General features: G+C 38.7%; 1 protein-coding gene across 14 annotated transcripts in view; it reads right to left on the minus strand.

Moving 5' to 3' along the window:
* LOC105227630 (heterogeneous nuclear ribonucleoprotein R) overlaps window positions 1-24,340 on the minus strand; it is a 148,355-nt gene that overhangs the window by 99,298 nt on the left and 24,717 nt on the right. The window lies entirely within an intron of this gene.

Here is a 24,340-nt window from a genome sequence, read left to right on the forward strand (position 1 = left end):
TATCTGATGTATGTTGTGGCGTGTTTGCCAACAAGCCAATAAAAACAATCAAGAAGTGGCGGCAAAAAAAAACTTGCATCAAAACTGGAAATTTCTACGTGCATTACATACCACATGCGATCGACGTAACTCGTTTCGTTTGGCTGCTTGATCGTCATTGAAATGCACTGTGTCCAACTAAGCTTCTCAACTTATGTCATAGCGCTGTGTCGCTCTCAGCTGTAACTTGCAACAAACCAGAATTTACATTGTGCATACCCAGTGGTAAAAACTTTGTAATAACTACGGCGCCGACACGATCATTGTGTTCTGTAAGATCATACTTAACATAAGTACATACTTTAGGGTGTTCCGGAGACAGTCGAGTATTGTTAACCCAAAACATTCTGACATTCCAGAAACAACATTTGAATAATGTGGAACAATTATAGTTTTTCAGAAAATGTCTGTATACAAAATAAAGCTTCTGAAAAACATACCCAGACAGAAATGCAAAAGAGTAGGTTATGTTAGTACTCGTAACAAATTTTATTTTATACTTCGAGAGCTCGTTGTATACTCGTATCTCCAATAGTTAAATTATAAATTTCCGTACCTTGCTGGCACCTTTTAAGCCAAGCCGTTGAGGAACAGTTCTGTAAACCAGTCCAGGTAGTTCTTGTTCACCTTAATAGAACGAAGAAAACAAAAAAAATTTATGGTATATTCCAGACTGCTTTTTAGTACACTTTCTTCTCATAGGCGAAGTTAAAATAAGGAATTTTTATTCGAGAGAACAAAAGTACTACTGTGCTCCTGGAAAGTAAACAAAAACTCATATTTTTTTTAAGGTAGATCAGGTTAGACTTTAGAACCATTCGTATATTTTTTTTCTAGGTTAGTATAAATGTCAGATATATGTGTGCTAAATGTTAGACCAAAATATTTGTTCGAGTTTAGTATACGTTTGTCTCTCTGTATTACATAAAGTGCATTTGGCGATTTTTACGATGAATGAAATTATACAACAAAGCAGTTCTATTAAATTTGGTATGCGAAATCAAATTTCTGGTGCCGATTCATTCAGAATGTTGAAAAAGATCTTCGATAATAAATGCTTGTAGCGAGCAAGTATTTTTGGTTGGTACAAATGATTCAAAGAGGGTCGAGAACGTCTTGACGCCGAACTAAGGATTAACACGTCAATCATATAAAGAAATTGGTGCTTGAGTATCGACGATTAACAGTTAGAGATCTTACTGGCATCGTTGGAATATCGGAAGGATCAGTGAAAACCCATTTTTAAAGCTCATTTGGGCTTAACAAAAGTGAAAACACGATTCCAAAATCACTAAATTTTTCGAGAACCAGTGTCGCGTTAGTGCTTGTGAAACTATCCTTTCCGACTACCAGGATGCTATGAAACGTATTATTACTGGCGATGAGTCTTAGATCTATGCTTATGAGCAGGAAACAGACGATCAATCGGCCGAATAACATGGTAAAGGTGAGCCGAAGCCGTATGCTATATCAAAAAAGCAGGTCAAAAATTAAAGTTTTGTTGACAGTTTTCTTCGATTATCGAGGTACACAGCCTTCCGACCGGCCAATCTGTCAACAAAGAATACTATTAGAATGTTATGCGTCGTTTGCGCAAAGCTATTTATTTGTAAAAAGAGGTCGAAATTATGAGCCGACAACTCTTGGTTTTTGCACCACGATAAGTCACCGCCTGCATTGAATCTTCGAGAGTTTTTCGCCAAATTTTCAACCAATATTTTGCCGCAACTACCATATTCGCCCGGTTTAGCTCCGTGTGACTTCTGGCTATGCAGAAAGCTCAAACGACCGCTCGGAGAAAACGGTTTTGAGTTAAGTGAAGCCATCAAATGTGAATCGCCAAAGGCCTTGAAGACTATTCCGTAAATTTACTTTAACAGCTATTTCGAGGATTGCGGGGACGACATAGATTTTGGAAAAAAATATATAAATTTTAAAATTATGAACAAAGTCTTACTATTTTTTGTTCATAGTAGTAGGTTACAAGAAATTTACGCTAAAATCGTAGTTGATACCATAGTTGAACAGCTGAAACACTGTTTCTATAAGACTAAAAGCGCATAGCTATGGATCAAAGGGCCTTGAAGTCGACAAAGACTTGTAGATTAACAGAAGTTTTCTATAATGATTTATGTAAATCGATTCCAGCCAATTTGTCTGTTTCACCGAAGATTGATATCTAAAATGTTTTAGCCTCAAAGTAACAAGGTTGGGCAATCGAGGAGAAAGTGTCGAGATGTTTCCACTACGTTTGCACCCCTTATCTCGACCCTGTATCCCTACAGCTGCTACAACATAAGCTGCAGAGAGCAAGCCGTTTAATGGACGTTCAGCGGAAACCCCTTTCGTCATCTTTTTCTAGCATTCCTTTATTTTGCCCGCCCTGACTCATCAGCCGTCAACTATTTATTTGCTTTTAACACATTTTAAACGGGTTTATTATAAAAAATAAATCATTTAATTTAACAGAAGGCATCTATCCTTAATATTGAGTAATCTTAGGATTATATAATCAAGTGTGGTTAGTAGCACTAATCACACAACGGATACAATTCAATCATCGCATCCCATTTCATATTTTATTACAGCGCAACAACACCAACAACAACTGCTTTCACGAACTGTGTGCACTTGCCTGTGCGAATTTATTTCTATATTTACGCTTCGCTAAATCTGTTAGTTACTGAGTGGCTGTCAGCCTCCCCTACCACCCTACACTTTTCCCTCACCAACACAAATTTATATATGGATGTGTGTGTGAGTGTGAGCTAGCTGCACTTGAAGCGGCAACAGTAGCTGATTGTAACACTTTATGTGCTACACATACATACATAAGTATATTCATATGATATGTGTGTATGTGCGCTAGATCCCCCAACATTTTCGAGTGTTGTCACTAAGTACTTGGAGTAGGGCGCTATTTATATTGTTCGTGGCGTAAATTTGCTGGTGAATAGAAGCAGCAGCTGCAGCTGAAAGAAGTCAGCATGTAAAAATGTAGGGCCGCTCTGGTAACAGTTGGAAGCTAGAATTTTATGTAATTTTATTTGTATACATATAATCTTACTTTTATTTTTTCTTAAACTTGTATTAAAATTGTTTGTTCCAAATTTCCAACTTGCTAGAAGTTTTTGATGTGGGCGGGACTATTGCTTCCGTAACTTGCTTCTCAAACCTTACCATTGCTGTCTATGAATTTTATGTGCCTAAAGGTCCCATAGAAATCGATATGCGGAAAGTCTACTTCTTTTAGAGAAGTAATGAATTACCAGAAATAGTTGGAATTACGAACGAATGACGCTCGGGAAGACAAAAACAGTTTTCAAAATTGCATTAAAAATTTAATTTTTGCTAGTCTGAAATCATACCATTTTTAAGCAAAACTCGATTGTTTTTCAAAGTTGCTTTTTGTTCATTTTTTATTTTCTTAAAAAAAATATCCGAAAATCAACCATTATAAATCAGCAAGTGGGGACGGAAGTAGAGCTAAAAATCGATTTTTTGAAACCCATAAACCCATATAACCCCTTATATTATCGGTTTGATATTTTGAAGCACTTCCGTGTTTGAACGTACAACTAATGCACTTATACAGCATCTACAAATAAGGAGGATTGACAGCTGAAGATTATGACATCTCGTGGCGGCAATGTTTGTATACAAATTTGTGTCAAATTGTGTCACTATGTTCAGTAGCGTTTGCCATTTTATCATGTCATATTTAACTTTAGTACAAGGCTTGGTAATTATCCGTTCTTATTACGCAAATTCACGTTTTCTGGTGGCTACTGTAATCGAAAAATTATATTCTCAGATGAGTCAAAATTGTCGCTGTTGGAGTGAGTGAAATTCTCGTGAGATTCAGAAAACGCAATTGCTTCACAAAAATTTAGCTTTAGGTATAAATTGTAGTATGGCGGCATCATCGAGCCTTATTTCTTTCGATATTAAACAAGAAATTCCGTTACAATCAATAGCCAGCGTTATAACATGATCTTGACCGACTTTTTTCACGGAATTTGATGAAGTCGACGCGGACGATCTCCGATTCCAAGAAGACGTTCGCAGACAAAGTTTGGCGACTAATCAATTTTAAGTAAAGAACCCCAAAATCATTCGATTTAACGCCTAAAGGTTCTGCGGAAAATGTTTGGTACTTTCCGCATTTGGCAACAGCGAATACCACAGTCCATGGAACGATGAGCTTTACGAGATATACGACGACATTGATATAGTTCAGCGAATTAAGAGACAGAGTCCACGGTGGCTAGGTGTCGTCCGAATGGATAAAATTACTCCAGCTTTGAGAGTACCCGCCAGTGGAAGCAGAGGAAGAGGAAAACCTCTACTCCTTTGGAAAAATCATATGGAGAGCGATCTGACTATAGTTGAAATCTCCGATTGGGGCCAAAGGAAGAACGCTGGCGTGCTGTTGTAAACTCTGCTTTAACTGCTTAAGCGGTGTCTACACCAATAAAGAAGAAGAAGAATATATTTTCTGTGGGGATCTGTGAAATCAAAGGCTTATCACAATCAATTAGCAACGCTCTAGAAGAAATAATTTACTGGCTAATCGTATAAATTAGAAAAACGTGTGGAAACGGTGCCAAATTCTAGTTTAAATCATAAATGAAATAAAATTATCAGCATTAAAAAATATACAGCACCCTTTACAAGATTACGTCGTTCGTGGTTTTACTAAGGTGTTACTGCGGATTTGGTTTTGACATACAAGTTGGACTTTAGTCAATTGTAGTTGTTTGAGAGATATAACACATTTATTTTAATCTTTAATTTATGTCGAGACCTTTAGGGATCACTAAGGGTATACAGCGTGCGATACATTTACAAAATGAGCTTCGCTGCAAGTGCCGATTGCTACTTCGCAACGTCAAACATTTTCGTATCAAGCAGACAATCCAACGCAGCAGCATGCTTTCATGCATTTCATGAGCACTCGCTATATGTATATTTATATATTATATGTAAGAAATTATGCACTTGGGTGCATACATGTGGTATTTACATTGCAAAATATGCGCTGATGTTTGTGCACTTGTGCGCTTTTTGCCAGCATATGCTGTTTGTAACTTCCACTTCAGCGCCTCGGCAGTGGCAAATGTGTAAGAGGGGATCGTTGGGACCACAAAAAGAACTTATATATTTTTATGTGTATACATATGTATCTGTATGTATATACTGACTTATGTAAACTGCGATTTGGCGCTATTCTATATTTTTAGTCTAGTGCCTCTCAACACGCTTGAAACTAAATTATAAGCCGAGATAACCAACAAAAAATTTGCCTTGTAATACTAAAAAAATATTTATAGAAAAAAGCTTAATTTCTTTGAGATTTTTTGCACCTGCTTTTACATGATTTCCATACAGATTTACGCGTATCAAATTTTGACATGCGTTTTGTTGTAAATGAATTTCACACCTTTTTATCTTACAAGCCTTTCCTCTTCACTCTTTCTTGGTTATTACGAAGTAGAAACAAAATATAAGATTAAAAAAAATGAAAACGAAAATCGATATTCGCACAGAAGGACAAAAGGGCAGAAGGTTAGCGGCATTACCGACTCAACTTCCAACACCTCTGCGGCATTAAAGCATTAAAATGAATGTAAGTGTGAAGGAATTAAATTACAAATGCCAGGATCTGTTGAGGAAAAAAGCCAAAGCAGAAACTAAAAAAAATGTAATAACAAAAAAGAGCGCTTGCATTTTCTCAGCACTCAACTTGTCAGTCAGGACGTCAGTCAAGCAGCCGTAAGCAAGCGGCAAGGCGTGACAAAAATCATAAGATATGCACACACACACATACACTCGAATATAAACAGTTATGCATATGCATGCACTTCAGTCGCCGCAAAACAGTGGCTTGGCAAGCACTTTGCTTACATACAAGCATACATGCAAACATACAAACAAACATATATGCATGCATATAAAACAGGCATGTGCATTTGAGGCACAGGATCCGCAACAAGCCAAGCTCTACATGTCACTCGTCTCGCGCGCGTTGACAGTTATGATGAAGAAGAAGTGAGCACTGCCCGCATGTTACGTGGCCAATGAAAAAAAAATAAGATAGAATTGGAAAACTAAAAAGCAAAATAGCAGAAGACACCGACTCATAGCGCTGAAAATCGCTCCGCATTTATTCTACGGCAGCTAAGCTCGCAGCTTTGCCCGGCTTACTGCAGCGCCAATTCGACGACTTTGTGCTTTCTTTGCCCACAGTTCTGCTGCCCCGTCCCACCGCCAAGGCTGTTTCCATGCAATGCAGTGCAGCGCCAAAAAAGGCTCCACGAGCTCATCGCCAACGCCGCCGCCTCGTTATTCATTTCAAACTTTTCGAGTTCCGAACGTTGGCCACAAAGCTCGAGTACAACAGCTCATACGCGCTAAAAATGCACTTTTAATGACGGTTTCCGGTTACACACAGTTGCAAAAAATACACCACACCAACTTATGTGTATAATACATAAATACACACACACACAATCGCATGTATATATTGAAAACCTCAGGCGCATACAAATGTATTACTGAGCTGCTGTTGGCGTACTCGCACATATATTAACGCCATACATGTACATATGGGCGTATGTGTGTGTGTGTTTCGCAATCGATGAGTGGCAGGAGCGGCGAGAGCGCACTGCTTGGCACAAACTGTACACACGCCAGCAGCAAGCAATGCAGTTGAAAAGTTTTCCTTTCTTTTCGTCAAGCACGTACATACATACATACATACATGCAAACATTGCTGCATGCAAACACTCACACACACACACCCAGGCATGCCAACCAACAAACACGCAATATGTAATTCTACTTATGCTTTTACACTTCGTGCTGCCGTTTGCTTTTGTTTTTGCTTTTGCAAATAGTTTATCAACACACTCACTCGTATGTTCGTATGATATTGTTGTTGTTACTGTTGTTAAATCTTATAATTAAGTGTGATTTATTATGAAAGGCGGTTGTCCGAGGCGTCGCCGGGTAGTGTGTGAAGGAACTTTATAATTTATTGAAAAGTTTTTACTTTTTCAACATTTGACTTTTAGAAATCCAGCTATAGACCGGACATCCCGAAAACTCAAAATGAGATCAAGGATATATACATAGACTATTATATTTATGATGCAAGGAGGTATAAGACGTGTTAGAGGCGAGTAATATCCGTTTGTGCCCAAGTAATCATTATTAGGAAACTATGTTGATATGCAAGTACTATATGTACATCTTGTACTTCTATTTCTCATACTCGTCTAACTGGAGATCCAATAAAAGTTCCATTTTTCAATAGCCTTTTTTATAAAATCACGCGTAAGTCGTGTCAAGTTGTCATGTTATTTTAGTGGAGTATTGTTTGACATTCCATCATAGGAGGAGTTACGCCTGACCAACGTTTACAAATCGTTCAACTTTATTACGAAAATTCTCGTTCTGCAAAGAATGTACTGAGCCTACTATTCGCAACATCATCACACATCTTGAGGCTCACTATTCGTCATTGAATAATATTCGACCGAATAGACCACGGCCAAAAACACGCGGTGAAGAAAATATAGCAGGCGTGTCTGAGAGTGTACACAAAGACTATAGAAAGTCGATTCGGCTCCTTCGCAGCAAATCGGACTGACGTATGGAACGACTTGCCGAAATCTTGAATTGAAAGCGTACAATATACAGCTTGTTCAAGAAGTGAAACCGCTCGACACTCCTAAGCGACATCGCTTCGCTCGCTCTTGAAAAGTTTAAAGAAGATCCGACGATTTAGAGCTAAAGTTTGTTCAACGATGAGGCCCATTTCTGGCTCAATGGGTAAGTAAACAAGCAAAATTGACGCATTTGGGACAAAGAGCAACCTGAACAGATTCAAAAGCTGCCATTTAATCCCGAATAAACAACGGGTTAGTGTGTTTCGTGAGCCGGTAAAATCATCGCTCCGTATGTCTTCAAAAATGATGCCGCAGAGAACGTAACTGTTAATTGCGCCCCTTATCGCTCCATAATAACCGACTATTTGATGTCATAAATTGAAGCTCGTGATCTTGGAGACATTTGGTTTCAACAAGCCGGCGTCACTTACCACACACCGCATCAATCAATGGATTTATTGAGAGAACACTTCGATGAGCATCGTGTAATATCACCGTTAGACTTTTACCTGAGGGGATATGTTAAGACTAAGATCTAGGCGGACAATTCTGCTTCGATTCAGGTATTGGATCAAACATCACGCGTGTCATTCCTCAGTTACCAGTCGAAATGCTGGACCGAATAATCGAAAATTGGACTCAACGAATGACCCATTTGAGAAGTACCCGCGGCCAACATTCGTTTTCTAAAGGAAAGCTTTCGAAAGAAAATAACTTAACTTATTTGATGATTAAATTTTTAACTGAATGTAAGTCAAGCAAATTTTGTTTCAGAACTCCTGATTAACTCGAAGAATGTAATATTTTATGGTAGAAAATTCAATTTATTTCTTAAAATTCATGCAAATTTGATTAAGAAGAAATTTTCAGTGTTAATATATTCCTAAGGAAAATTAACGGATTAAAACTTTATAGAAAAGCCTAAGCAAAATAACTGAGTTCTTGAAGTCTCTCACAATTACTCGCTTAATTATTTGTCATGCAGGGTATATCAGTTCTATAAACATATGTACTACTATGAGCAAATAAATATTGCATTATTTCGTAACTTCTTCGAAAAGTCCACATGTAAGTCAGGACTGCTACTAATAAGAATGCATTCGTAACCAAACTGTACCAATTAGTTTGCGAGAGTGTGTAAATGACTTTATAACAACTTAACACTAATTGTAAGCTCATTAGAAATATAAAAACTGGGACGAATGATTGGTGTGTGGAAGTAAAAAATTTTAATGGTTATAACTTATGAGTACCTTAGCAAGTGTACAGATACAAAAACAAAGACATATAGGTATGAATATTAGCGCAAAAGTTAAACTGCAAATTAAGCTAAATAATTGCTGCTAATTTTGTCATAAAAACAGATATGCATACCCTGCAAAAATTGTGTAGATAATCTTTAAAGAGAGTAAGCACGGGCATGCTAACAAAAAAAAGGTAACCATTTGTTGCATACAAAAAATCAAAAGTGCCTTTAGTTACAACATGTCCCTCTACAAGTAACCCCAGACTCAACCGGACTTATCGCATTTTTTGCTGTGTATGTACAAGTAGCCGCGGTGTGTAAGCTTTTCTAACTCTTGTGCTAAGTTTATCTAATGCTAATTTGAATGAAAGAACAATCTGATTTTAACTTTTCTGCATTGCATAACTAAGCTGCTTCAAGCTATTAGTAATAGTAAAAGTTTCTATCTATAGTTTTTTGTTAAGTACTCGTATTTGCATGCACGAGCACAACTGAAAGCCCAAGAGAACGGCGATAGAAGAGTTGTTGAGTTATAGGTATGGTATATCTATGTCAATTTAACTAGAGCAATATTAACTTCTTTACTGTCGTAGACACCGCTTACGCGTTTATAGCCGAGTCAACAACAGCGCGCCAATCGTTTCTTCTCTTCGCTACGTGGCGCCAATTGGATATTCCAAGCGAGGCCAGGTCCTTCTCCACTTGGTCCTTCCACCGGAGTGGAGGTCTTCCTCTTCCTCTGCTTCCCGCAGCGGGCACTGCGTCGAATACTTTCAGAGCTGGAGTGTTTTAATCCATTTGAACGACATGACGTAGCCAGTGAAGCCGCTGTCTTTTAATTCCTTGAACTATGTCGATGTCGCCGTATATCTCGTACAGCTCATCGTTCCGTCGACTGCGGTATTCGCCGTGGCCAACGCGCAAAGGACCATAAATCTTTCGCAGAACTTTTCTCTCGAAAACTCGCAACGTCGACTCATCGGTTGTTGTCATCGTCCAAGCCTCTGCACCATATAGCAGGACGGGAATTATGAGCGACTTATAGAGTTTGGTTTTTGTTCGTCGAGAGAGGACTTTACTTTTCAATTGCCTACTCAGTCCGAAGTAGCACCTGTTGGCAAGAGTAATCCTGCGTTGGATTTCCAGGCTGACATTGTTGGTGGTGTTAATGCTGGTTCCTAAATAGACGAAATTATCTACAACTTCAAAGTTATGACTGTCAACAGGCGACTAAGATCCTGGCCGCCAGTCCAGAGTTGTGTGGAGACTTAACTGGCAGTAACTTCGGTTATGAGGTCTTACCAGAGACTTAAACCTGGTACCACGGGGAGCAGTAATGCCCTTGGAGGTAAAACTCCAATCTGCTCATTGGGTTTGGCCCTTTGTGGAGATTCGTGGTGGCTGTGGTTAAAACCCAAATCGCGGGAAGATCTGACTTTGTCAGTTCAAATGTGGAGTTGCATTGCAACCGGGTGCCGGACCCAAAGTACGGCAGAGGTTTTAGATGGACCTCGAGCCCTACCAAGGTGGTTAGTGTGTCCATGCCACACGCCGATTGGTACTGGAAACCTGTCCCAGTTTTCAGGGCGCTGATCAACGCATTGTATTGATCCGTTGTGCTTCTGAGCACCGTGGATTTAAACCTTCGCAGGTAGGATCCCACGTAAAACACGAGACGTTGTTGTCAACAGTGACGTGGGAGCCAAGTCGCGAGTGCGATAACTGTTTGTTTGATGACAGGAGATATTTCGTCTTGCCCTTATTCACTGCCAGACCCATTTGCTTTGCTTGCTTGGACAAAGCAGAACTAACGGCGCGGGTGTTGAGGCCGATGATATTAATACGCCAGCAGCTGTACACTCTTATAAAAGATTGTACCTGTTCGATTCAGTTCTGCAGCTCGAATTATTTTCTCCAGCAGCAAATCGAAGAAGTCGCACGAAAGGGATATAAGTCGCCTTATCTGAAACGTGGTTTGGTATCGAACAGCTCGGAGAGGTCCTTCTCGATCCTGACGGAGCTTTTGGTGTTACTCAACGGCAATCTACACAGCCGTATTAGTTTTGCGTGGATACCACATTCAGACATCGCGGTATAAAGGCAGCTCCTTTTCGTGCTGTCTGAAGCAGCTTTGAAATCGGCGAAGAGGTGGTGTGTGTCGATCCTCTTTTCACTGGTATTTTTCAAGATTTGACGCATGGTAAATTCTTGATTTTCCAGGCCTAAAGCCACATTGATAAGGTACAAATTTTGTTGACGGTGAGCTTTAATCTTTCACACAATACGCTCGATAGAACCTTATTGAGGAGGCTTATCCCACGGTAGTTGGCGCAGATTGTGGGGTCTCCTTTTTTATGGATTGGGCATAGTGTGCTAAATTCCAATCGTTGGGCATGCTCTCATCCGACCATATTTTGCAAAGAAGCTGATGCAATCCGTCGGCCCCTGCCGCTTTGTTGTTCTTCAGGCGGACATTAACTAGGTAAATAAAAATGAGGATGAAGTCAATAACGCCACAGTCATCTATCTCGATGTCACTGTGTAAGCACCTTTGTAAGTGGATGATGAATTAAACTAGTGATCCAATTTAATAGCCGTGTCAGGCATTTCATCAAGGCAAGACTTACGCCTGAAGAACGTTAACAAATCGTTAAACTTTATTACGAAAATTCAAATGTACTGAGCGTACTATTTGGAACATCATCACCCATCTTGAGATGAGACCCTGCATTCATTATTGGATAATATTCGTTCAAATAGAGCACGTGCAGCTCGCAGTGAAGAAAATAGTCAAATTTTGTTTAGCGATAATGCCCATTTCTAGCTCAATGGGTATGTAAACATGATATTCAAGAGGCGCCATTTCATACAGAAAAAACAACGGTTTTGTTTGGTTTGTGGGAATCATCGGTACATATTTCTTCAAAACTGATGCCGATATGAACGTAACCGTCAATGGTGACCGTTATAGCGCCATAATAACCGACTATTTGATGCCTGAAATTGAAGCTTAAAACCTGGGCTATCAACAAGATGGCACCGTTCCCCACATATCACATTAATCAATAGGTTTATTGAGAGAACACTTCCGTGATCAGATAATTTCACGTTATGGGTCCGTCGATTGCTCACCATGACAAATGCCAAGGAATGTCTTTTCGATTGATAATAAACATTTCCCATAAAATTTGAAGTTTCTGTGTTTTTTCTTTACAAAAAAGTAGGGAATCTCGAAAAAATCTGTTAACTTCGGTTGCATTGATGCTGTAATACTCTTTCCAAATACAAAAGATACCTTACAAAAGCTTTGATAGGTCAGTTTGTATGACGCTTTAGTAATCCCATGTGAACAATTTGTTCGGAGATTATACCGTTGACTTAGACAATAACCCATGCAAAATGTAAATTTCTTCAACAAACAGCTCTTCATATAAGTATTTTATTCCGATCGTTTAGTTGGTATGACAGCTATGTATATGGTAAAATTATCCGATAGCGGTCATTCCGTCAAATAAGCACCTTCTTGGTAAAAAAACGGGTGCAAAATTTCAAATCGATATTTCATATATAGTTTCTATATACAGACGGGATGCATAGACGAACAGACAAATGGACATGGCTGTATCGATTAAATTTAAAATTTATTTGGTCAGCGGACTTGGTATGTTAATCTTTCTAATTGTACTCGTTAAATAATTGTTTAAAGGAATCTTACTTCAAGAAATCAAGAATCTAATCAAATCAGAATGAACTCGTCCTCCACAAAGCTTATAAATTTGGAGAAATTTACATTTCCTTTGAAAAAAAAAATCGAAAATCTTATAAATTTTCAATACTCCGACGACCGTAAGATAATTACTTTGCATACAAATAATAATGAAAATTTTGACAAACTGGCCATTCATTGCTCAACATATTTTTTTAGCTCGATAGACGATGGACCCAGCGGTTTTCCAACTTCTTTAAACCAACTGAAAAATTTGTTTTCCGCAGATCATTAAGAAAGCCTTCATGGCGGCAATGAGCGCACCATTTGACTGAAATTTTTGATCGAAATCTCGAGTCTACGTTGAAAGGGGCAAAAGTTCGAATTCAATCGATTTAACCAAGGCAACAGAGAGGCACGAGATTGTACACTTTCGAATCAAAGTAAAAATTTAGGCTTATCATCATACTGGTCTCAATATAGAAGTGTAAACGATATTAACTTTCCATTAGTTGGTTTTTGATGTATTCGAAAGTTGGTTTCTGTGACAGATTAGCGCAAGAACAATTCTTGAGTACCAATGAGCAGAGTTCAGCGACTCGGTAAATATCGCTTCGGCATTTACAGCATTAATCACGATGTCAAATTTTTTTCTCAATTACCACAAAGCACTGTAACGCAACAAAATGGCGTCCGTTACATTAATTGCTGCTCTAAGTGCCGCACTCACGCTTGAATGGCATCAAACCATCGAACCATGAAGAGTTCAGCCGAAACGAGGTCAATAGCATTTACTTAAGTTTCAAGTACATTTATTTAGCACAAAACTGACCTATAACAAATAAAATGCGGCTGTCAGCCGCAAACGAATGCAGACGCATGTGTGTAAGCGCATATGCATGTACATATGTGTGTGTGGTAATGTTAGAGGCGCACAAATTGCACATCGGAAACATGATAAAATCATGTAGAAGCATAATTGATTACAACACGATTAAACGAACATGCAATTATGCTTATTATTTCGCTTTTTTCCTGATCAAATCAATAAGTGAGTGAAAAACAACAGCTGCCATTTGCTACTCACAGCGCCGTTGCAAGCAGCAACTGCAACTGCGCCAACTTGCAACGAAGGGGTGTGTGCGTGTTTAGTATTAAGTGAAGGATTTATTTCAATTTTTTTTTTAGAATTTTTCACTTTATTTTTATTATTTGCCAGGTCGCAGCAATGCTTTACACTTGAAATGCAAATCTTTTCACACCATCTTTCGAATTACTTCCATAACTATAAGCATAAGCGGCGGCGCTGCCGACGTTGCGGCTGTCAACGAGCGCAAATATGAAAATGCCAATAATGTAATACTTGAAATTAGTGCTGAAGCACACAACACATATTGGTTTTGAGCCGTGGCCGCCGCCGCCGCCGCAACAGCGCCGATGAGCCCATAATGCCGCAATAATGATTGCATTGAATAGGTCAGTTATTGTGGTTTTTTTTTGCATTTTGTTTTAAATTTACGCTTATTTGTTTTTCGAGTTGTGCTTAAAAAGCATGCGTGCCTAACTATGCGCGCTGATGTATTATGAGCGCAATGCAGGCGCAGCAGGACCAAAAAGGACGAAATGGTGCGGGCATATGCCTCATATATGCATGTTGCATGCAACAGTGTGTGCCTCCGCAACTGTGCATATTAAGTTTCGAGTATGTTTTTTATGCAGTTTGTGGTGTCAGCAGCAATGGCTTGACTGTTAGCGTAGCGTGTCAGGCAGTGTTTGTCAGGACGACGATGGCGATGAGTTCAATGACAGCGTGGAAGGCCACTCACAGACAGGCATAAGCGCACCACTAAGCTGCAGCTAAGCACATATGCTGCACTGTATGTCTGTTTGTGTATTGGCACATGAAGCTAACAAAAAGCCAGCGGCAAGCAACAACAACAATAACAGCAATTGCAAATAACAATAAGCTGCTGCATATTGTAGTCTAGGCGCTCAGCTGTTGCAGGCGTGTGTATGTGTTAAGTGTTTGAAATGCATTTTTCCTGCACGTACATACACATATACATATATATATATATATATATATACTATATAAATGCATGTATATACATACATACATATATATGTACATATATGGTTAGAAACGTTCCTAAAGTTCATTCACCAGCAACAACAACCTCCGCTAGACTCATCCAGGATATCGCTTGCAGGATATGCTGTCTAAGCGTCCATTGCTGCATTGTCATAATTGCTAGCCGTTAGCGCATGTTGCAGTACTACGCTCCGTCCACCTTTCGTGTTGCAACACAGCGCCTGGCAACGCGCATTTTTTCTAGCTTCTTGCCAAACGCCTTGCAGCTACGCGTTTGAAAAACTTGTTTTTATTATTATTTTCCGTATTTCTTATACTTCTGCGTTTTTTTCCAACACATGAAGTTTGCCTCCTTCCACTCGAATCGGCGGCGCGCTCGCCTAGTAGGGGTGAGTTAGTAGTGCAGCCAACGGCCAGCTGCAACGACCGCTGCATCATTTGCCGTTTTGCATTTTGCATTCGCGCTGGTGTTACGCATTTAACCCCTTCGCATCACACACACACACACACGCACACAAGCAAAGCTCACTTCCTTTGGCCGGCATTGTTGGGCTTTTGTTATGGGCAACGTAGCGCTGCGTTGCGCCGCGCGGGCATTTTTCGCAATAAATAAATCCAACGTCAGCCCAGTTCCGCATTGTCCGCGCCAGCAACAACAATAAGTGAAATCAAACAAACAATGCAAAAAAACAGCACAATTAAACTAACAACAATGCGTATGCAAAACACGCACACACACACACACACATAGATGCGTGCATATCATTTATTATCCTTTCTTCATCATCTCTTGTCGCTCGCGACGTATTGGAAATCTTCAACGTACTGGCTTTTGTACGCCATTAAGTGCATTATCCTCTTTGGCCGGTTGCAACAACCCCTAAATGCATGCAATTGCATTCGGTTGCAACAACAATGGCGAAAAATGCATTTCCGCGCGCGCTTTTGTGTCGTGTAGACCAGCGTCCAGGCAGCGCATTGTTTGTTTTGCCTACTTTATTTAATTTATATTACTTTTTTAATGTGCTTTGCATACACATGTGAGTGTGTGTGTGTGTTTGTAGCCCCTTGTCTGCAATGCATCCAGAGAATTGCATCTGCGCGTCACTCGCACTCTATATGGGTAGGGAAAAAGTTCCCAGCGCGTGTAGCTCTCGATCTTAAGTGAATTTGTTTTGATGAAACCTTCTTGCCATCGTTTGCTTTTTGCCTTTACTTTGCTTTTTACTTGCAGCAGGCTGCTTGAATGGCCTACTTTTGCGCATAAATCGAAGCTTATATTTGCACTTATCCCGTAAGCTGTCCTAAGTACACGCTTGTGCAAACAGCTCTGATGTAAATGCATATGTCTGCACGTTTATAGAGTTAGTACGAACGTCGAAAGGAACAAGGTGTAACAACAATACGCATCACATCCGTTAAGCAGCCGTTGCATGCACTGAATTCGTAAAGAGTCAGCCAACAGCCAACACTGAAGAAATATGGAGCGGCGATGGACACGCGAAAATCTATGAATAAAGGGTCTATGAAGATTTAATGTGGACATTGGGATAAAAATATTCATAAGTATTGGGTTTCTGAATATTATTTCGATGACCCAACCCTATTGTTACAATCATGCAACTCACAACTTTATCGTGATAAGTTGTTTGACTAACGAGCGCAATTTGTGTTGCTTACAGTAACTTAAAATATTCATCTCGTTCAAAATAATGAAATTCGAAATTTTACACCAGTGCATCGATGAACTTCATTCAATTCTTGGTGCTGAGGTACCATCAAGAAGAAGTGTTTATCGGTGGTATGGTGAAATTAATCGTGGTCCTAGATCACTTCAAGACGAATTTCGTGAGGATCGTCCGCAATCAGTTGTTGTTTCCGAACAAACTGATATTCCATGATAGTCATGTGGCAAAAAAATGGTTGCCTATTTCTTTAAAAATAAGAGATTGAGACTATTATAGGAATTAGTGGGACCAACATACATTCAATATAGCAAAGACCTTTGACATCTATGTTTGAAATATGCTCCAAAAATTTTAAATTAATCCAGAGCAAATAGTTTCAGAGATTTGACCGTATTTGTCATAATTTTTTAACTTAGTGTAATCGGGTCCTATAACTATTAACGGGTTTTTCAAGAAACAATGTTTTCAGAGTCGATAATGAATATTTCTCCGAACCCGCTAGACCGATTGACTTGAACGAAGAAGTTTTATTTCAAATGGGGTTCAAAGTTCCATTCACAGATTACAAAACATTACAACAGGGAGTCCGACAACTGATTGCGTGAGGAAATATTCTTTGTTTCCAGGGCCTACAGCAATAATACACAATGCAATAACAGCTGGCGAAAATCAAATCATCAGCTGTTCAAAATTATTCAACCACTAGAACTAATAGTTCTCTTAGGAAATGTACCAAATTGGCCTTGCTAATCTGTGCTAATTGAGTACAGCATAGTACTTGGTGAGCATCAACCAACCAACCTTATTACCTGTTACATAAATAGATTGATTTCTTGTAAGGCCACGAAGAATCCTATGTCAAAACTCTTGGGTATGTATCAAAAAGACCCACCCTTATCAGCAAAATGCATGGAGCCATAAATTTATTGAAACAACTGATATCAAATTCAGCCTATGCATAAAATTCGTAAAAAGTATTGCAAGAGAGATGAAAGTATCTAGATGTTTCCACCTCATCTTCTTCATTGCAGCTTTTTCAATTTGCGTGCTCCAAAATCCTTAGGATCACCGCGTAATTGCCAATGGGACATTGTCGAGTAAGGACGTCCATCATTGCAACGATATGGGTCAGAGCTAGCAGTTTAATGGACGTTTTACGTTCTAGAGGTCTTTCGCAACCCCACAATTGCTAGTTTCTGACGAACGCTTGCTGAGATCGCACGAGGCTCTTATGTACGAAGATAAGGGAACCACCCTTGATAATTCTCATCCTTTTTTTTTGCTTTACAAACTCATCTGTATTACACTCTCCCACGGTTTCCCTATGACCAGGCATCCACAAAAGTTTAATATGGAAGTAGCTTGGTATTATGTCTAGTGAGGTCGTGCACTTGACTAGCTCTGAGGTGATGGCCAGCGAGCTCAGGGCCTGTATAGCAAACTCTGCAATTGGCCATGCATACTTCCTAAAAATAAGCATGAATTCTTTATGGCTGTCACTACTGCTTGAAAGGCATTACTATGTACATTGATGTGACACCCTGAAGCAAGATGTGATTGAGATCTCCAGATACAAAATTCTTTCTCCAACCTTCCCCTTGGGCTGCGAACCGTCCCTGAAAAAGCTCACCACGCTTCTTCTCCAGCGATTCCGCTCACCCACATATGTCTTGGAAGGAGGAATGTGTGTGGAGAAGATGACGCTAGAAGTGGGCTTCGCGGCGGAATGGTCAACAAGTTGTTTGTATTCAATAAGTGAGAATGGAAACCATAACCATAACTTCACTGATTGGAAAGAGTAACAAAGTTCGATTAACCATATAGTTTTATAGCGCATTATGAAAGTAATTGAAGAACGAAATCGGGGAAAGAGAGCCGACGTATAGTAGAAGAGAGAGAAGTTGTTTAACTATATCGTAGAGTATATCGTAGAAAACAATAGAAATTAATTTAACTTCGAAATCCTTGATGCGAGGTATTAATTCGAATATAAAATTGTATTACCAAAAATGTTTTCGTTTAGAGAGACTTTTTTTATGAAAAATATGATAAATCATATAAAAACTCTAAAATTTAGTGATTTAGTACCGACATTGAGATAGAGACCCATATTATTGTAATAAAACAATGAAATATACAGACAAAATATGCTTTTAAAAAAGGGAAACCGTTTTTGTTTTGCTTTCGTTGCAAGCTACGCATATTATTATTTCCGCTACTGATCTCCGAACGCTGATTTCGAACTAAAAAACATAAAACAAGACGCTTAGTCTGAGCATATTGCAATTACAACACCTTGACCAGGTTCCCTTCAAAGGGATGGTAGTTGATCGAGCGATGACCTCATTGCAGAAATTAAAACGCTTTTGAGCAACGGCCACTTTGATTTATCTACGAGTGCTCGTAAAACTGCTCAACCGCTTTTATTTATGCACATCGCGAAGAAGGAACATGGTGTGTGTGTGTGTGCATAAAGCTTTTGGACCCCTTCGCTTGCAGCTAGCGAACTGCACTGAGGACATACGCAGTTGCACATGCAACCACTGAGGCGGCTGAAGCCACAAGCGGCAGGTTTAAATCAAACTATCGTATAATTAAAGGAGCATAACAAGGATATGGGAAGTTGCACATGAAAAACAGACACACATACATATCTATCTCCAAAAACACGTGTGCAGTACTGCGATCTGCAATTGCAGAATGAAGTCGATGCGTTGGCAAGGGGTAAAGGAATCGCAGTGAATGCAAATGAGGGTCACAACACGTCCATGTGTCTTTAGAGCGTCTTGCATCTCGGAGACTACAATCCAAGAGTTGGTTGTTTTTGTTTTCAGAATTATTTTTTTTTTGTTTTTTTCATTCCACCTTTCCCGCTCGGCATTATGGCTTTGTGTTGTTATTCCTTTTGCATTGTTTGGGAATTAACACAATGCAAATCCCATTTTTTGTTGCTGCTGCTGCTGCCTTTCCTCATTCACTGCCTTTCGTTTTGGCGCAGTTCAGCGCAATTGTTTGTGGCGACCGTTTGAGCATAAATTTAAATGCATTCTTTCACTTCCAGCGCTGCAAAAACTCAATAAAAACACGCAAAAATTCGAATTCCATAAAAGCAAAAACAACAGCAACAGGCAATGCAACTTTTTGCGGCGGCACACATGCATGTGGATTTTACTATAAACAACAACAACAATAGCAATAGGAGCAATAAAATGCAAATCAAACATATATCACAAGCGACACACACACCTATGCACATACAAACACACACATAGCGGGTATGTAACTGCAATGTCGTTGGTATGGTAAAGAAAACAGGAAACGGTTGAAATTTAGGCTTTATTCAAAAGAAATGATGCGAATGTAATTAATATGCGCAGTTCTAAGAAAGCTTCATTCTTAAATGATTGCAAGAAGACACGAGAAGGCTTGCATAATTGTACTCTTGTTATTGTAGAACTCATCCTGTGGCTATGCAACATCAACAAAGCGTACGTCCTTTGAAGCAACAATTGATCCAATTCGCCAGAATGCAGCTTCTCTAACTTTAGCCGAATAACAGAGCTGAAAAGAACGAAAAGTTGCACCCAGCGAACCCTTTAAAATATAAAAAATCAACTTCGTTCTTCATGTTTTGGTAAAACGAACTAACACATCAAAATTTTTCGAGTTACAGTCTTTTAAAATGTAGCAGCTCAGTTCCATCAATTTATCTTTAAAGGCGTTTTCCTCATAACAATATTTTTCTAATAAGGACTTTGATCCCAGCGCTACATGTTATGTATGTTTCCCAATATAAATCTCAACAAAATTCGAATATTATGTACGATTTTTATAGCGGCGCTTTTTGATCACCTTTTCTTATTCCTTTTTGACTGCACGTCTGGACTGGCCGCACCACGGGGATAACAGGAATTACTGCAACAGAGGATTCTTTTGAGTAACGTCGGATATCGGGTGTAACTTGAAATAAAGGCCTACTATTCGCAACACCATCCCCTATCTTGAGACCCACCATTCATTATTGAATAATAATATTCAAACGAATAGATCACGTCTAGCACGCAGTGAAGAAAATATAGCAGTCGTAGCTAAGAGTGCATATGAAGATCGTAGATAGCCGATTCGACGCCGTTTGCAGCAACTCGGACCGTCAATGACGACCGTTATCGTGCCATGATACAGAGCCTTTGATGCCTTAAATTGAAGTTTGTGATCTCGGCGACATTTTCTTGCAACAAGACGGTGCCACTTTCCCACACATCGCATTAATCAATGGATTTATGGAGAGAAAACTTCAGTGAGCAGATAATTTCACGTTTTGGGGCACCAAGACCATGCGATATTCCACCGTTACACTTTATTCTGTGAGGATAAAGTCTGAAGCCTATGCGAACAATGCAGCTTCGATATTTTCAAAAACTAAATGCCAAAGAATGTTTTTTCGAATGATAATAAACATTTCCCATTAAATTTGAAGTTTCTGCATTTTTATACCCTGAACAGGGTATATTAAGTTTGTCACGATGTTTGTAACACCCAGAAGGAAGCGTCGGAGACCCTATAAAGTATATACATAAATAATCAGTATGTTGAGCTGAGTCGATTTAGCCAAGTCCGTCTGTCTGTCCGTCCGTCCGTCTGTCTGTCTGTATATATACGAACTAGTCCCTCAGTTTTTAAGATATCTTTTTGAAATTTTGCAAACGTCATTTTCTCTTCAAGAAACTGCTCATTTGTCGGAACGGCCGATATCGGACCACTGTAACATATAGCTGCCATATAAACTGAACGATCGGAATCAAGTTCTTGTATGGAAAACTTTGACATTTGACAATGTATCTTCACCAAATTTGGTATAGATTATTTTCTAGAGCAACAATGTAATCTCCGAAGAAATTGTTCAGATCGCGTAACTATAGCATATAGCTACCATACAAACTGAGCGATCGGAGTCAAGGGCTTGTATGGAAAACTGTCGCATTTGACGTGATATCTTCACGAAATTTGGTATAGATTATTTTCTAAGGCAACTATGTAATCGCCGAAGAAATTGTTTAGATCGGTTTACTATAGCATATAGCTTCCATACAAACTGAACAGATAGTTACTAATAGAAATGCACCTGTGAAGGGTATTTAGCTTCGGTGCAACCGAAGTTAACGTTTTTTCTTGTTTCTTTAAAAAATGTAGGGCGAACATCGAAATAGTATATTTAATTTTTTTTTTAATTTTTTCTGTGTATTCTTAAAATATGTTACGTATAAATGTATGTACATTGAGCAAAAATTCATGTCAAATTTCGTGAATATATCCTGCCAAATAAAGAAGCTTTCCATACATGGGCTCGGTTTTGTTCGATCAGCTTGGCTTTTGGTGGAGTGATATTGATGGTTTTGGCAAATGAGCAGCTTCTTGGAGAGAAAAGAACGTATAAAAAACCTCAGATCATTGCCTCAAACTGAGAGACTAGTTCGCGTATATACAGGCAGACAGACAAATAGAACTGAATCGACTCAACTCGTCATGACGTTTCCCTTTGGGTATTACAAACTTCATCGAAAATTTAATATACCTTGATTAGGATATAAATAGAATTTCCTACTAAAACTTAGAGCTTATCACACTGGTTAATATCGACTAAAGTGATAAAAACCTGACAACCTGAAAGTGTCTTGCACTGAAGCTATTGATGTGTAATGTATTTGAATTCCTCGTTGTGATAATTTACAAACTATTTGTAAAAATATTTTATGATCCTATAGAATTACCGATATTTATGTATATCAATACTTTTTCCATATCCAATTTGACCGATGATGGGCGCAATATAACATTCTTTTTAAATTAAAAAAAGGCAGGCCGCACATTATTCATTTCATGCTATGTTTGCTTGTAAGTCAGGCATTGATTCCACCGAATCTCGACTATGTTTGTAATATAGTTGTCGATTAAATATCTACAAGTAGCCAGAGGCAAAAAAACTAGAAGTTACTTAAAATGGAAGGCATACATTTTTCACAACCCAGATTGTTTCTCAAAAAATATAATATTAATATTATACTATATTTGTCGTCAAATCGAAATCACGTATTTATGAATTTTTCGGAAAACAAAGCTTTTCCGCAGAAACTGCTGAGAAATGAAAATATTTTAATTAACACATGAGTATTTAGTGAAATATTTTACAATATTTCAAAAAGCACATATTCGGCGTAGCTCAAAAGTCAACACAAATTTTGCGGAATTACTCAAAAATGCATACATAAATCAACAAAATGGAATTTGTTGTCACAAATCATCTCTCTCATTGCATTCCCGTTCACCAACATTCGAACTGTCGGCGAAATTTGGGGGTATTGCCACCGAAATCGCGCATGAATTGCCAAAGTTCAAAAACCAAAAAATACATGCATACAGATGTACATATAAACATACATACATATACATATGTATATTTAATAGTAAATACATACATTCAAAGAAATGAATAAAAGCCAGAAACGTCAACAGTACAAAGCGACGATAAACACCGACAGTTGGAAAAAATACGCCAAAAGCTTCCTTTGAATGATGCGAGAAATTTAGGAAAAAAGTAAATATCGAAAGTCGAAGACAAATTCAGCACTCGTGCATACATACCGACAAACAACGCTGATGCATGGCAGACGAAGTGCAAACAGACACTCACAGATACACATACATACAAATGCACAAATTTGTGCAAACATAAAAAATGCTAACAAAAATACAATCAAAAGCAATAAAAAATAAATATGCGAAAATAAAACAATTTAACAACAATATGTCTGTCTGTCTGTCTCTCTATATGTATGTATGTGTGTTTGTATGCTGTGACTACTACTTAGCTGGCGAACAGACGCGGTGCTTGCTGCTCCGCTCTTATAAGATATTTAGCAGACAAATGTGCATAACTGCGCTTATTTGTATATACATACATACATACATATATATGTAACGTACATGTAAATATGTATGTCTATTGGCTGCATAAAAGAAAAAAGAGACTTCAAAGAAATCGAGCATAAGAAATCTTCAAAAAGCGAACAAAGCGACCGCAAGCTAAAGTGCACAAGTTATACCCGGGAGAAGACAAGATAAAAGAAGCGTCTATGGGGTGCCGGAGTGACCGAAACGGCAGTCAAGGGAAGCTGGACAGCATGTTGAGAGTCAGACATTTGGTTGTCAGCTCAAATTTGGTCGACTGCAAGGCAATATTGGTCAGTACTTGCGCAATTTCGGTCACGACTGTTTCCGAATTCAAGAGATCACAACGCGTCATCTCGCTAGGGGCTGCAGCACGCGAACCGCAAGCAGAATGAGGAATAACCGAAAGCTGCGATATTATTTTAAATGTCTACTGTCAAGTTTGTAATAACAGACTCTAAATTTAAGAGGGGCGCAAAATAATTGCAGTAAAAGGCAAGTTGCCAGCAGTGCTGGGAGTTGAGGTCAATGAGAATTTGGGCATACCTTACATACATATGTATATGCGAAATAAAATACATATATATATTTACATAGACATATATAATATAAATATTTCTTTGATCTAATATGTAAAAAATAAATGGACATTTTGCATGCTCTAGGGAATTGAACCCATGAACCTGTTATTAATACTTTGGAGTATTCCATTGTTTGTCTATTTTTTGGAATTTCCAAAGTTTTTTTCTGTGTCAGATTTACTTTAGCTTCACGCATTGTTACAAAACCTACGTAACACATTGTGGTGACTATTTATTGCCAAATTAACATTAAAGTGGTGGTTAACATTGTATCAGACGAGGCGTATGAGCAATCTAATAATTAGAATTTCTATAAATAAATGACCTTGTAACTATTACAGTTACAATGTCGAAAGCTGTGACTATCAGA

This window comes from Bactrocera dorsalis, chromosome 2, assembly GCF_023373825.1.
Source record: "Bactrocera dorsalis isolate Fly_Bdor chromosome 2, ASM2337382v1, whole genome shotgun sequence".
NCBI lineage: Eukaryota > Metazoa > Arthropoda > Insecta > Diptera > Tephritidae > Bactrocera > Bactrocera dorsalis.